We start from the raw sequence: 15,501 nt of genomic DNA on the forward strand, positions 1-15,501 counted from the left end.
GGGCTGGGCTGAGTAAGCCTCTCAGGTTTGCTTTCCGGAGCTTTTGTTCCCTGAGCGCTTTCCGTAGAGTTCCGGAGGACGGGAATAAAAATGGCGGCCTCCTGGTCTCTGGCCTGGAGGAGCCGAGATCCCGGGGCCCCACTCTTCAGTGCCCCCTCAGAGAACCACGCCCAGTTACTCCCGTTTCCGTGGTCTCTGGCCGCACTCCAAGCTCACCGAGCCTGCGGCCCCGTTCAAGGTAACCCCAAGCTGGGAGCTCACACAGCTGTGTCTCTGTAGCCGGCTTCCCCGTTCTAATACCTGTAAGCTCTGTGACACTCAGACACCCCCGATCCTTCTGTGACCCTGCGGGACCTGAGGCCACGCTGACCCTATGCGGGCTTCACCCCGGTTTAGCCTCTGGAGCGATGTCCCTCAGCGGAACAGACTTTTAAAAGTCCTGATTTTGTGCTCCATTGCTCCGCCGCTTGCCGGGAGCCGGCCCCTCTCCCCGGGGTCTATCTTCCCGTCGCTTTGGATTCACTACTCTGCCAGTCCTACCTTTCAGAAAGTGGTTGATTTTCTGTTCTAGAATTGTTGTTCTTCTTCTCTTCAATCTGCCGTTGGATTTGTAGGTGTTTGCAATCTTTAGATAAGCTATCTAGCTGATCTCCTGCTAGCTGAAGTAGTTTCAGCCTGCTACTTCTCCGCCATCTTGACTCCTCCCTCCCACTTTTGTAGATTTTCTTGTTTCTTGCTTTTGATCTCTGATTTCATTCTATTAGGGTCAAAGATTCTTTGTATGAATCCAATCTTCTTAAATTTGTTAAGAACTGTTTTGTGATGTAATCTGAATGTTTATGTTTATGTTGAGAATAATAAATATTCTGCTGCTGTTAAATGAAATGTTCTATATACATCTGTTAGGTCTATGTGGTCTACAGTGTTGGTCCAGTCCTCTGCTTCTTTACTGATCTTCTGTCTGGTTTTTCTACCAATAACTGATATTGAGGTATATAAATCTATTGTTATTGCTTCTCCTTTTGATTTTGTCAGTGTTTCCTTCATATATTTGGAAGCTCTGATATTAGATGCACATATATATAATCATTATATCCTCCTGGATAACTGACCCTTTTATATTTAATATCCTTTTTTGTCTCTTAACAATTATTGTCTCAAAGTTTATTTTGTCTAATATAAGTATGGCCATCCCTATTCTCTTTATATTCCTGTTTCCATGGAATATCTTTCCCATCCTTTCATTTTTAGTCTAACATGAATGTCTTGTAGACGGCATCTGGTTAGACTTTGTTGTCATCCATTCAGCCAATCCATGTCCTTTAACTGAGGTGTTCAATTAATTTACATTTAAAGTAATTACTGATAGTGAAAAATGATTGCCACTTTGTTCATTTTTCTGTATGTCTTGTAGTATTTTGTCCCTCTTTTCTTGTTGTCTATTTATGTTTGTTGAATTTTTGTCATAACATGTTTTGAGTCCCTTCTCATTTATCTTGTGTATAGTCTATAGATATTTTGTTATTATTATTACAATTACATGAAACATCTTAAAGTAATAACAATCTATTTTAAACCAAAAACAAATTAAATCCAATCACACAAAGCAACACTAATTCTTTAAATCTCTGTCCCCTCAAATTCATGTTATTTATTACACAAATTACCCTTTTATACCATGTATCCATTAACATAGATGTATAACTACTTTTTATGCTTTTTTAAAAATTGCTTACTAGTTTTTAAAATGATGTGTGTACTTAGAATATTATGATTATTTCTGTATATATTTACCTTTATTTTTTTAAGATGTTATTTATTTATTTGACAGAGAGAGAGGGAACACAAGGAGGAGGAGTGGGAGAGGGAGAAGCAGGGTGCCACCCAGGCACCCTTATATTTACCAGGGAGTTTTATATTTTCTTATGGTTTTGTGTTGTTGTTTATCATTATTTAACCTCAACTTGAAGGAATCCCTTCAGTATTTCTTGTAGGGCAGATGTAGTGGTAATAAATTCCCTCAGCTTTTATCTAACAAAATCCCAATTTCTTCTTTATTTTTTCTGAAGGTCAGTTTTGCTGGAAATAGTGTTCTAAGATAGCAGGGTTTTTTTTCTTTGAATTGAATATGCCACCCCACTTCCTTCTAGCCTGCAAAGTTTCTGCTGAGAAATCCACTAATAATTTTAATAGAAGTTCACTTGTATATTACAAGTTGTCGTTGCTGCTTTCAATTATTCTTTTTGTCTGTGAACTTTGACAGTTTGCTTAAATGTGTCTTGGTGTATATCTCCTTATACTTATCCTAGTTGGAGTTTTATGAGGTTCTTGAATTCATGTGTTCATTTCTCTTCAGATTTGGAGAATTTTCAGTCACTAGTTCTTCAAATAGATTCTCTGTCCCTTTTTCTCTTTCTTCTCCTTCTGAAACTTCCAAATGCATATGTTGTTCTCCTTGATAGTGTTTCGTAAACTCCATTCAGTTTTTTCATTCTTTTTTTCCTCCTCTATCTTGGTAATTTTGAAGTCTTTGAATTCATTGATTCTTCTGACTGGTCAAGTCTACTGTTGAACCTCTCTAGTGACTTTTTCAGTTCAGTAATTGCATTCTTCAGTTCCGGAATTTTATGTTTCTTCTTTATAATTTCTAACTTTTTCTTGATATTCTAATTTACTCATGAATTTCCTCCCTGATTTTGTCTGCACTGTCTTTTAATTCATTGAGAATTCATATTATGGCAGTATTTTGAATCCGTTGCCCGGTAATTCATATATCTTTATTATTCTAGGAATGGCTTCAGGATATTTAATTTGTTCCTTTGAGCCATGTTTCCCTGTTTCTTTGTATACCTTGTCATGTTCTACTGGGTCTTTGGTATTTGAAAAATCAGCCAACTCTCCCAGTTTTAGCGGTCTGGTTTTGTATAGTGAAGACTTTCTCCAATCACTCAGCTACAGATTCAGTAAACCCCTAAAGCTTTTTCTGGGAATACATTCTCTCCGGGCTTGTATGTAAATTCCTAATTTAAGAGATTTGACAATGTCTATTCGCAAGCTCCCTCTGGTGTCTGTTTGCGATAGGGCGAGCTCTTTAATATTATACTAAGCCACAGTACTGGAGCACCATCTAGTGTCTGCAGACTTTGGTCCATGTTAATTTTCCTTGTTCTCAAATACTTCCAAACTGAAACCATTTTAGAGTTAAGGCAAGGTAAAAGCAGTCTCTCAGGGAACACCCCCAAAAGTCAGAATACTGCACATGTTTTCTACTCTCCTCTTTCCCTCCAAAGGGAAAAGTAGGGGGTTAGGAGTTTTCTCTCAATCATGCGTACTGTGCTGGGGAGCGGGTCTCTAGTGAGCGAGTACTACAAATTTTTCTACCCGGCTTTGAAGCAGTGGGCTTCTTGCGCACCTGGAGTGCTGGAACCTCTTAACTGGTGTCTTGATTTCTTACAAAGGCAACTGGTCCGTGTCTTGTAGTTAAGGTGGTGTTTGTGTGGAGGAAGGAGGTTCTGGGGCTTCCTATTCTGCTCTCTTGCTGATGACACTATCCAGTAGTCTGTTCATTCTTTTTTGTTGTTGTTGTTGTTCATTCTTTTTTAAAACAGATTTATGAATTATAATTCACATGCCACACAATTTACACATTTAAAGTGTACAACTCAGTAGGTTTTGTTTTGTATTTTTACTGTATTTACAGATATGGGCAAGTAGCACCACAGTCAATTTTAGAACATTTTCATCACCTCTAAAAGGAACAATTTAATTACCCTCATCTTTCCAAACCTTAAGCCACCACTAATCTTCTGTGACTATAGATTTCTCTATCCTGGATATTTTATATGAATTGAATGGTATGAAAGCATGATCTTTTAAGACTGGCTTGTTTTGCTTAACACAATGTTTTTAAGCTTCAGCCATGTAGCATGTATCAATACAGCACTACTTTCTGTGGCTGAATATTATTCATATTATTAATATTCATATTATTCCATTGTGTGGTTATACTACATACACAAAAAATTTACCCAACAAAATAACAAACTGAACCCAAAAATGTATAAAAATAATTATATACCAGGACCAGTTTCTTCCAACTATGTAAGGTTTGTTCAATATTTAAATATCAATGTGATTCATTATATTAACAGGCTAAAGGAAAAAATAGTATCAGTTCTTGAGAAAACTTAACACCTATATGTGAATTTCAGTAAAGCTATTTTTTAGAGTCGTAGTAAACTAGGAATACAAGAGAACTGTTTTGATGTGTATTTTTACATATATATTCATAAGGAATATTGTTCTGTAGTTTTATATTTTTGTTAAGTGTTTGGGAACTTTTGGCATCAAGGTAATACTGGTCTCATAGAATAAAGCTGAAACTGTTCCTTTATTTTTTTGAAGAGTTTATATAAAATTGATATAATCAATTTCTTTAAGTGATTAGTAGAATTCACCAATGAAGTGATATGGTCCTGGGGTTCCTGTTACAGGAACATTTTATTGATATAATTTAGATACTATAAAATCCAAACTCATAAAGTGTGCATTTGTGAATTAGTATGTTTTCGGAGTTGTGTAACTATTATTACAATTAATTTTAAAATACATTCATCTCCTTTAAAAGAAAGTCTATACCAACTGGTATTCTCCTGCCCACCATGCTCCCCACTATATTCCTATGCAGCCAATAATCTACTTTCCATGTTTTTCTCTATTATAGGCACTTCATAGAAATAAAATTATAAGATATATGGTCCTTTGTGACTGGCTTCTTTCATGTAGCATAATGTTAATGTTCATTCATGTTATATCATACATCAGTACTTCACTGCTTTAAATGTCTGAACAATATTCCACTGTATGGAAATGTCACATTTACCCATTAATTGACATTTTTTGCTATTATCAGGAATGCTGCTATGAATATTTGTGCATGATTTTTTGTGTGAACATTGTTTCAGTTCTCTTGGGTATATAACCTAGGAGTGGAATTCCTCTGTGTTAACTCAGTGCTTAACCTTTTAATGTTTTGTTTCACATAGCAGCTGCACCATTTTCCATTCCTACTAGCAATGTGGGAGGATTCCAATTTAACTGTGTCATCATTTGTTATTGTCTGTCTTTTTTTTTTAAGTAGGCTCCAAGCTGCCCCCGCCCATGGAGCCCAACACAGGGCTTGAACTCACAACCCTGAGATCAAGACCTGAGCGCTGAGATCAAGAGTCAGATGCTTAACTGACTAAGTCACCCATGAGTCCCTATCTTTTTTTAATATAGACATACTGCTGTGTGTGAAATGGAATCTCATTGTTTTTTTGACTTGTATTCTCTAACAACTGATGATGGTGACCATCTTTTTGCTTATTGGTCATTCATATATCTTCTTTGGAGAAATGTCCACTCAAACCCTTTGTCCATTTTTAAGTTGGATTGTAGGCTCCCATTTTTTTTGTAGGCTCCACACCCGGCATGGAGCCCTATGCAGAGCCTGAACTCATGACCCTGAGATCAAGACCTGAGCCAAAATCCAGTGTCGGACACTTAACTGACTAAGCCACCCAGGTGCCCTGAGTTGTATGTCTTTTTGAGTTTAAAGAACTCTTAAATGAATGTTAAAGAGTTCACACATTCTAGATACTAGATTCTAATCAGATATATGATGCAAATATATTCTTTTTGTGGATTTGCTTTTCATTTTATTAAAAATGAATTTTTAATGAATAAAATTTTATTTTATTAAGTGTCATTTGAAGCAAAGAATTTCTTTTAATTTTGATAAGGCATAGTTTATATTTTCTTCTGTTGTTTTTCCTTTAGATATCATACCTAAAGAGCCATGACTTCATCTAAGTATAAGAAGATGCACACTCACTTTTTTAAATTGTTTTTATTTTACTTCCAGCATAATTAACACACAGCATTATATTAGTTTCAGGTGTACAATGTAGTGATTCAGCAATTCCATACAACACACACTGCTCATCACAAGTGCACTCCTTAAACTCTACCACCTATTTCACCATCAAAGAAATATAAATTAAAACTACAGTGAAATATCGGCTCACACCTGTGAGAATGGCTAAACTCAAAACCACAAGAAAGAAGTATCAGCGAGGATGTGGAGAAAAAGGAATCCTCCTGCACTGTTGGTGGAGAAAAAGGAATCCTCCTGCACTGTTGGTAGAAAGGCAAACTGGTGCATCAACTGTGGAAGAAAGTAGAGGGTCCTCAAAAATAAAACTATCCTACAATCTAGTTATTGCACTACTGGGTATTTACCAAAAAATACAAAAACGCCTATGCCTTCTTGTAATAATTTTGCAGTTCCAGTTCTTACATACAGGTTCTTTGATAAACTGAGTTAATTCACATATGTAGTGTGGGACGGGTATAGTTTTCCCAGAAAGATTTGTTAACAAGACTGTTCTTTTTCCATTGATTGTCTTAGCATCTTTACTGAAAATCAAGACATACTGGTTTATTTCTGGACTCTCAACTATATCCCACTGATCTATATAACTATCTTCGTGACAAAATCACACTGCTCTGATTACTGTACCATTGTAGTAAATTATGAAACAGGGAAATGAGTCCTCCAACTTTGTTGCTCTTTTTCAAGATTCTTTTAGCTCTTAACAGGTTCCTTGAATTTCCATATGAATTTTAAATCAGATTGCCAATGTTAGGGGAAAACAGGCATCTGAAATTTTGATAGCTATTACATTGAATCAGATAATTTTTTTTCAGAAGATCATTTTGGGTAGTATTACCATCTTAACAATATTAAGCCCTCCAATCTATAAACATAGAATATATTTCCATTAATTTAATTTCACCCAATAATGTTTTGTAATTTTCAGTGTAAAAGTCATGCCTTTCTTTGGTTGTTCCTAATACTTCTTTTTGATGCTATTATAAATAAAATTACTTTCTTTAATTCATTTCTGGATTGTTAATTACTAGTATTTAGAAATACAACTGATTTTCATATTGATCTTGTATCCTGCAATGTTTCTAAACTCATTTATTAGTTCTAATAGTTTTTTCTGTGTAGATTCCTTAGGACTTCTTATATAGAAAACTATGTCTTCTGAAAGTAAATAATGTTTTACTTCTTTCCTTCTGACCTGGATGTTTTTATCCTTGTTTCGGGTTTAATAAGGTATAGCTGACAAATAGAAATTGTATATATTTAAGGTATACAATTTGATGTTGTTGTTGTTGTTTAAGATTTTATTTATTTGACAGAGAGAGACAGAGCAAGAGAGGGAACACAAGTAGGGGGAGCAGGAGGGAGAGTGAGAGAAGCAGGCCTCCTGCTGAGCAGGCAGCCCAATCCCAGGACTCTGGGATGGTGACCTGAGCCAAAGGCAGCCAGCCATCCAACGACTAAGCCACCCAGGTATCCCTACAATTTTATGTTTTGATAAATGTATACATTGTAAAATGATCACTACCATCAAGGTAATTACCATATCCATCACCTAATGTAATTACCTTTTTTGTGTGTGGTGAGAACACCTCTTAGCAAATCTCAAGTTTATAATATAGTATTTCTAACTAGTCATTATGCTAGACATTAGGTCTCTAGGACTTACTTATCATACATAACTGAAACTTTGTACTCTTTTCCCATCTCTCCATTCCCCCTCACCCCAGCCCCTGGCAACAACCATTCTATTCTCTGCTATGAATTTGATTATTTTAGATTCCATATTGTATTATTCAGGGTTCTCCATGGAAACAGAACCAATAGGATGGATGTATTGATAGAGAGCTATAGATATATATACAGCTATATAGATGAGGGGACTTACTATACAAATTAGCTCGTGTGATTATTGAGGCCAAAAAATCCCAAGATCTGCCATTTACAAGCTGGAGAACTAGGAAAGCTGTAATTCAGTCTGAATCCAAGGGGCTGAGAAATGAGGGGCCACCTGTGTAAATTCCAGTCTGAGTCTAAAGGCGCAAGAGCCAGGAGTGGCAATCTAGAAGGGCAAGGGAAGAAGGATATTCCAACTCAAGCAAAACTGAAGCAAAGATTAAATTTGCCCTTCCTCTGACTGTTCTATTTAGGCCTTCAATGGATTGGATGATGCCCACCCACATTAGTGAGGGTGGTCTTTACTCAGTCTACCAATTCATATGTTAATTACTCTGGAAACATCCACATAGACACACCCAGAAATAATGTTTTACCAACAGAGTATCCTGTAGCCCTGTTATGATGATACATAAAACTAACATAAGTTCACCACCTGTCAATTTGGCACTAACACATATCTCCTTAAACTATACTTAATCTCCAAATAAAGACAATAAACAAGGTCAGAATTCTACCAAACAGGACACAGCTCTCCTGCATTTAACTGAACATGTACTAATCCCTTCTCCAGAAGATGAGGTAGAGTCCTTGAGTGGTGTTTACCCTTCTGATATCCTGTAACTTAAATACTATGATGTAAAATTAGCAATACTTAAAAACTAATATAAAGTCAATTCATGATAATGAAATAAGAAACAAAGATATTTGCTTCTTTATGTGTATATATGCACACAAACATGTTTATGACAAAATGAGGAAATATTCATCACTATTAGAGTCATTTCTGTAACTCGTCATGTGGTTGTAGGTGGTATTTATACCACCTATAAATAGGCGGTATAAATAAATATTAGAAGAAGGTCTTCTAATACCCATTCAGTATTCCCTTTGCCTTCAATGAACACTTACCTCAGCTGGTCATTGTTCTTTAGCAGGCAGGGTAACTCTTTCATTCCTGAAGGGTGTGGGCCATTAGTAGTCCTGCCTGGATTGGTTTGTTGTAGTTTTCCATTGGCTTCACTTTTTTTTTTAACCTGTTTTTATGAAACAATATTTATTACAAATGTTTACAACAATATGCATACAGAATATAATACAATCAGAAAATTCAGAATTCAGGGGCACCTGGGTGGCTCAGTGGGTTAAAGCCTCTGCCATTGGCTCAGGTCATGATCCCAGGGTCCTGGGATAGAGCCCTGCATGCATTGGGCTCTCTGCTCAGCAGGGTGCCTGCTTCCTCCTTCTCTCTCTGCCTGCCTCTGCCTACTTGTGATCTCTGTCAAATTAAAAAAAAAAAAAAAGAAAATTCAGAATACAACAAAAAATCCCACACATCCACCAAATAGCCTTATTAAATTTTAACATTTCCTTGTTTGTCTCAAATCCATTCTTTAACCAAAAAAAAACTGCATATAAAAATGAAGCCCTGTGTATTCTGATATCATTCCCTTCCTCTCTCCTTCCTTCCCAGAAGTAACCACTATTCTATCCTGAATTCTTTTATCAGCTTCATACATGTTTTAATACTTGTACTATAGAATGACTATATCTATGAACAAATATTAAAATTTACCAGACTTACTGGTTGTTTCTCACATAATTTCAAACTGTATCTAAATATTGGGCTTTGGGTAACCTTCTTTAACTTGTGGGGTTTTTAAAATTAACATAAAATGTATTATTTGTTTCAGGGGTACAGGTCTGTGATTCATCAGTCTTACACAATTCACAATGCTCACCATAGCACATACCCTCCCCAGTGTCCATTTCCCAGCACCCCCATCTCTCCCACCCCACTCCCTTCCAGCAACCCTGTTTCCTGAGATTAAGAGTCTCTTCTGGTTTGTCTCCCTCTCTGGTTTCATCTTGTTTCATTTTTTTCTCTCTTCCCCTATGATCCTCTGCCTTCCACTGACTTTAATCACAAGGCATGGTTATACTAAGAGACATCCTAAGAGACTGACTGTATTCCAGACATACTTATCCTAAGTTCCCTTGTGTAGTAGTAATCCAATTTCCCCTTGATAATCAAAAACAATCACCCCAGGCAATGCCATAACTCCTTTCTTCGTCTATTGATTCAGAGGCATGAGGAGCCCAAAGTAGCCAGGTGGCAGTCTTAACCTTCAGCTTGTTGGAATCGTTGTCTCCCAATAAAAGCTTTCCTCCCTCTTGACACCAAAATCTCTAGGCCAGCAGAACACAATATCATGAGAACGGGAAGCAAAAATTTTGGTAGTCAGTCACTATGATAATAGTGAGTGGTGGACTTTCATTTCTACCCCTTGATTCCTGGACCTGTGAATCCTGGCTATTGGAAAAACAGCACCATATACTAGACACTTATTCAGAGCATCTACAGTTTTCTGGAGAACCCTGCCCTGGGCCTGCCAGGTATTGCCACCTAGCTGGTACTATAACTAAATATTAAAAAGGTCATTCCATTGTTATATTAAGCAAGCTGCTTCAAGATTATAGGGAATAGGGGTGCCTGGGTGGCTGAGTCCATTAAGCACCTGCCTTCAGCTCAGGTCATGATCCCGGGGCCCTGGGATGGAGCCCCATGTCAAGCCCCTTGCTGGTGGGAAGCCTGCTTCCCCCTCTTCCCTCTGCCCCTCCCCCCAAAAATAAATAAATAAAATATTTTTTAAAAAGATCTTTAAAAAAAGATAGGGAATATAGTAAAACCAGTGAATTCCATAAGTATGAGCCCAGTGTCATACTTCTTTTCCTGCGAAGTGAGTTCCTTGATCTGCAGGCAATGCTCTGTGAAATACCACAATGGTGGATAAGGCATTCCTTAAGTCCACAGATGGCAGTTTTGGAGGAAGCACTGCATGCAGGGTAGGCAATCTGTATCTAGTATGTCTTTTCCAATAAGGACAAATGCTGCCCCTTCCATGATGGGAGCAGTCCAAGGTAATCAACCTGCCACCAGGTAACTGGCTGATTATACCAGGGAATGATACCATATCAGGGGCTCAGATCTGGTCTCTACTGTTGATAGACTGCATACTCATTGTTAGCCATAGCCACGCTGGACTTGGTTAGTGGAAGTCCATGTCACTGAGCCTATGTATAACTACCATCCTGCCACCACAGCCACTTTGCTCATGAGTCCACTGGAAATGACAGAAGTGGCTGGAAAAAGCGTTGAATGGTATCCACAGAATGGGCCATCCTACCCACTTGATCATTAAAATTTCCTCTGGTGAGGTAACCAAACCATTGGTGAGCATTCACACAGGCTATAAATATCTTCACATCTTTTGCCCATTCAGACAGGTCTATCCACATGCCTTGCTCCTAAATTTCTTTATCACCAATTCTTTAATCATGTTCTTTCCAAGTCCCTAGCCCTTGGCCACAGCCCAGGAACTGGTATATAATCACATGTCTGGTCATTTGTCTTTCCAACATAAGTGAACAATCAGAGGTACTACCTGAAGTTCTGCCCACTAGAAGGATTTCCCATCACCAGTGTCATTCAGGGATGTCCCAGAGAGGGGCCACAGTGCTGCAGCTGTCCACTTTTGAGCAGTACCTGCATACCATGCAGAACTATCTATAAACCAGGTCCAAGTCTTTTCTTCCTGCCAATTGATTGTAGGGAACTACCGCATGAAGCAACAGATCCAGGCTGGGAGGAAGAAAGCAGTATAGCAGGAGTAGGGACCATGGGAATTTGGGCCACTTTTTCATGTAATTTGTGTCTTTAGGGCCCATCTGGGCCTGATCACATATATACCACTTCCATTTGATGATGGAGCATTGTTTTGCATACCCAGCTTTAAGGCTTGCTGGGTCAGACAACACTCAAGTTCATGAAAGGCAACTAAGGTCATGTGGTAACTTGGTGGCCCATGGTCAAGTTCAGTCTCAGGCCCAGTAGCAGGTTGGAGCAGTTTCTCAAAAGGGGAGCTATTTCCAGATGATGACGGGGTCTTGCTCCAAAATCCTAAAGGACTACACTGCAATTCACCTAGAGAAGTCTACCAAAGTCTTCAAACACCATCTCTGTCACTAACACTTCAAGCACCTATTGGATCTTCTGGATCATATGGCCCAAGTGCGGTACACCTTGCTAAGTAGACTGGACTGCTGCTAAGCCTTCTCTTGTTCTAGATTTCAGTCAAAACTAGCAACTTTCCAGGTCACTCAGTAAATAGGCTAGAGTAACACACCCAAATGAATATGTTCCTTCCAAAATTCAAAGAGGCCCACTAGGCACTGTGCCCCCTTCTTTGTTGTAAAAGGGACCAAATACAATTTATCCTTCATCTTGGATGTCTCAGCATTGGTGCCCCACACCACTGGAGCCCTAGAAATTTCAGACAGAAGACCCCTGAATTTTAGTTCAATCTATTTCCCACCCTCTGAGCACAACTGTATCACCAATAAGTTTAGATCAGTTGCGAATTCTCACTCACTAGGTCCAATTACCATAATGTCATCAGTACAATGAAACAGTGTGACATCTTATGAAAGGGAAAGGCAATCACATTCCCCGCAAACTACATCACAACATAGAGCTAGACAGCTGATTTACCCCTGAAGTAAGACAGTGAAGGTACATTGCTGGTCTTGCCAGCTGAAAGCAGACTGCTTCTGGTGGATCTTATGGACAGGTATGGGGGGGAAAAGTGCATCTACCAAATCAATAGCTGCATGCCATGTACCACATAATCTTAATTTGCTCATGCAATGATACCACATCTGGTACAGCACCTGCAAATGGAGCCACTACCTAGTTAGGCTTAAAATAATCCATTGTCATTCTCCACCTGTCTTCTCATAGATCAAAGATATAGAAGAGCTGAAGGGGGATGTGGTAGAAATCACCACTCCTGCATCTTTCAATCTTCCATGGTGGCACTAATCTCTGCAATCCCTCCAGGAATGTGGAGTTTTTAAAAATTTATTACTGAAGTATTTTTGATTTATTTTCCTAAGTAGAAGCAGTTCTAATGGCTTCTTCTTAGTCTTTCCCACCATAGTAGCCCTCACTCCATAGATCAGGAAACAGCTGGGATTCTGCTAGCTGTTATGTGTTTCTATTCCAGTTATATATTCAGGAACTGAGGAAATAATCACAGAATGGGTTTGAGGACCCATGGGACTCCCTGTGAGATAGACCTGAGCTACAACTCCATTGATCACCTGATATCCATAAGCCTATACTCTGACTGCAGGGCCACAGAAATCTTTCAGGCCTCCTAGAATTAGTGTCTGTTCAAATCCGTGTCCAGCAGTCCCTGAAAGGTCTGATTATTTCCTTGTCTTCAATGTGCAGTTACCTCAGTAAAAGGTTGTAGGTTCTTTTGTACAACAGATTAACAGTATAAATTCTCAATAGTGTACGGGGGTCCTTCCTCAAGGGAACTGGCCTCTCCTTCCTTCAAGAGTTGTGGGCCTGGGCACCTGGGTGGCTCATTTGGTTGAGTGACTGTCTTCAGCTCAGGTCATGATCCTGGAGTCCTGGGATTGAGTTCCACATCAGGTTCCCTGCTCAGCAGAAGGTCTGCTTCTCCCTCTGACCTTCCTCCTCTCATGCTTACCCTCCCTCATTCTCTTCTCTCTTTCAAATAAATAAAATCTTTTAAAAAAAAAAAGAGTTCTGGGACTACAAACTATCTCGAGTGTGGGAATTTATTGAGAAACTGTGATTCTTGGCTTTAGGATTTGAGTTAGACTTTCGTTCATGTGACCTAAAACTTTTCTGTTTATACAGATCAAATAAAAATCTAGTAGGCTATTTATCTCACTTTTCAGAACACAATAGCTAGCTAGTGCCATAAGTCTGCATGAATCAGAAAAATCTGCTGTTTCGATTATACTGCCCATTACAATAACCACACCCACCTTCCCTTTGGTGTTTGAATGCCAAAACTTGGCCCCCAGGATCCAGTTATTCCCATTACATTTAGTTTTTCCAACTGAGTGGCTGTGGTTCCCACTATAAGGTCTGGCCCCCAGAGAAGAGCAGTCACAGAGCTCTTTGAGGATGCCAGGGCTCCACTCACAAAATTATTTCTCATAGTATTAGTAAAAGGTAGGTCTTCTGGACCCTCCCAGTATGGATGAGTACAACTTAAATGACAAATCCACTCTAATAGTCCAATCTCTCTAAGCCTTTCAACTCCTTCCTCTACATTAAACCAAGGGAGATGGGACATTTCCAATTCACATCTTTTGGTCCATCTTTTGGTCCATATTTCAGCCAACCAACCAATTAAAGCCCTAATTTCCCAAGCTACATCACACTGCAGAATTACATTACGTGCAGAATCTCTGCTCAGTGAGCTGTTAGAGGTCATTGAGAGGATGTGACCACTGGCTGACACATGAACTAAACCCAAGAAATCAGATGCACAAAATTGTAATTAATTAATTGGAGAAGACTTTTAAGATTTGTTTTTGCCCTTGATGAATAATCTTACGGAAACTATACACTACATTTTGGGGAAGGAAGATTCAATAGCAGTTGGTATTTTAGAAATTCATCTGTTTCATTCTCAACCACAACATTCTCCACTTTGTTCTCCTCAATTTACCAGTGATTCCACCTCTTAATGTCTCAATCAGGCTTTGTCACAGGCACTCAAACTTTAAGCCATGGCAGTTTGTGTCCTCCTGGCTATGCAAAGGTCTCCAACTTCTTATTCTGCTCTCCTACCTTGTCTGCTAGCCCCAAAATTAGTTGAGTAGTGGATAACTCTGAATAACATCCTTCTCTACCTTGGCCCTTCTGCCAACTTTCCAACTGGGAGCTTCAGCTTCTAATTGGGCTGAAATGCTTATAATAGAGACCGGCTCAACATAAAAGGAATGTCTCCTTTCTTTGCTGCAATGCACTGTGAAAAGTTTCTCAAACAAGCACATCAAAATAATAAGCATTTTTAGAAGTCTCTGTACTTAAGCAGTGATCAAGCATCTAACATACAACTGCTCCCACACACAAGCACACAGGTTGATGGCCAATTCAGGACTCCCCACCCGCACAGATGCCTCTTTCCCAAGACCCATTTCTGCAGTCTCCTGGCTGGCTGACCAACTGTTTATACACAAATGGGCCCCATACACAGAGGACAAGGAGAGAACAAAGAAAAAGACCATTCCAGACTAGTATGTAGCAGTTTTAATAAGCGAGGGAACTTACATGTAAGACTTGTCCTGGGCAGTCAAAGGATGAGTAAATCTCTGCAACCAACCATCAGAGCCTTACAAGTTTATTTAGTTAACTGCATCACTCACATATTCCTTCCAGATCGACTCAGCAACACACTGCTCTCTCAAGGCTGCATCCTTGAAAACAGCTCCTACCACACTGCTCTCTCAAGGTTGCATCCTTGAAAACAGCTCCTACTGTGAGAATGGTGAACAGAATGTACATTCCAACAATAGGGGAGCAGGTTAGGAGCCGCTAATTGTCCAGGTCCAGTTTGTGGGTCAACTGGCAGTCACGTCCTCTCAACTACCTCCTCCTATAACAATTTTAGTTATTTTAGAACTGATGTTACAGTGGGGTGCCTGGCTGGCTCAGCCAGAAGAGCATGTAACTCTTGATCTCCGGGTCATGAGTTCAAGCCCCACGTTGAGTGTAGAGATTACTTAAAGAAATATTTTTAAAAATGTCACAGAAATAATCAAATTCTCTTGTCAAATGCATT

General features: G+C 38.9%; 1 long non-coding RNA gene across 1 annotated transcript in view; it reads right to left on the reverse strand.

Moving 5' to 3' along the window:
• The window catches only part of LOC116583175, a 45,330-nt gene extending 30,006 nt beyond the window's left edge, over nt 1–15,324 (reverse strand). The window contains exons 1-2 of the long non-coding RNA XR_004282637.1: nt 14,991–15,324; nt 8,741–8,865 (exon numbers count right to left, since the gene is read on the reverse strand). This is a non-coding gene — a long non-coding RNA (uncharacterized LOC116583175). The remainder of the gene's footprint in view (nt 1–8,740; nt 8,866–14,990) is intronic.
• Nucleotides 15,325–15,501: the final 177 nt, after the last annotated feature.

The sequence above is a fragment of the Mustela erminea genome, chromosome X (genome assembly GCF_009829155.1).
Source record: "Mustela erminea isolate mMusErm1 chromosome X, mMusErm1.Pri, whole genome shotgun sequence".
NCBI classification, from domain to species: Eukaryota; Metazoa; Chordata; class Mammalia; order Carnivora; family Mustelidae; genus Mustela; species Mustela erminea.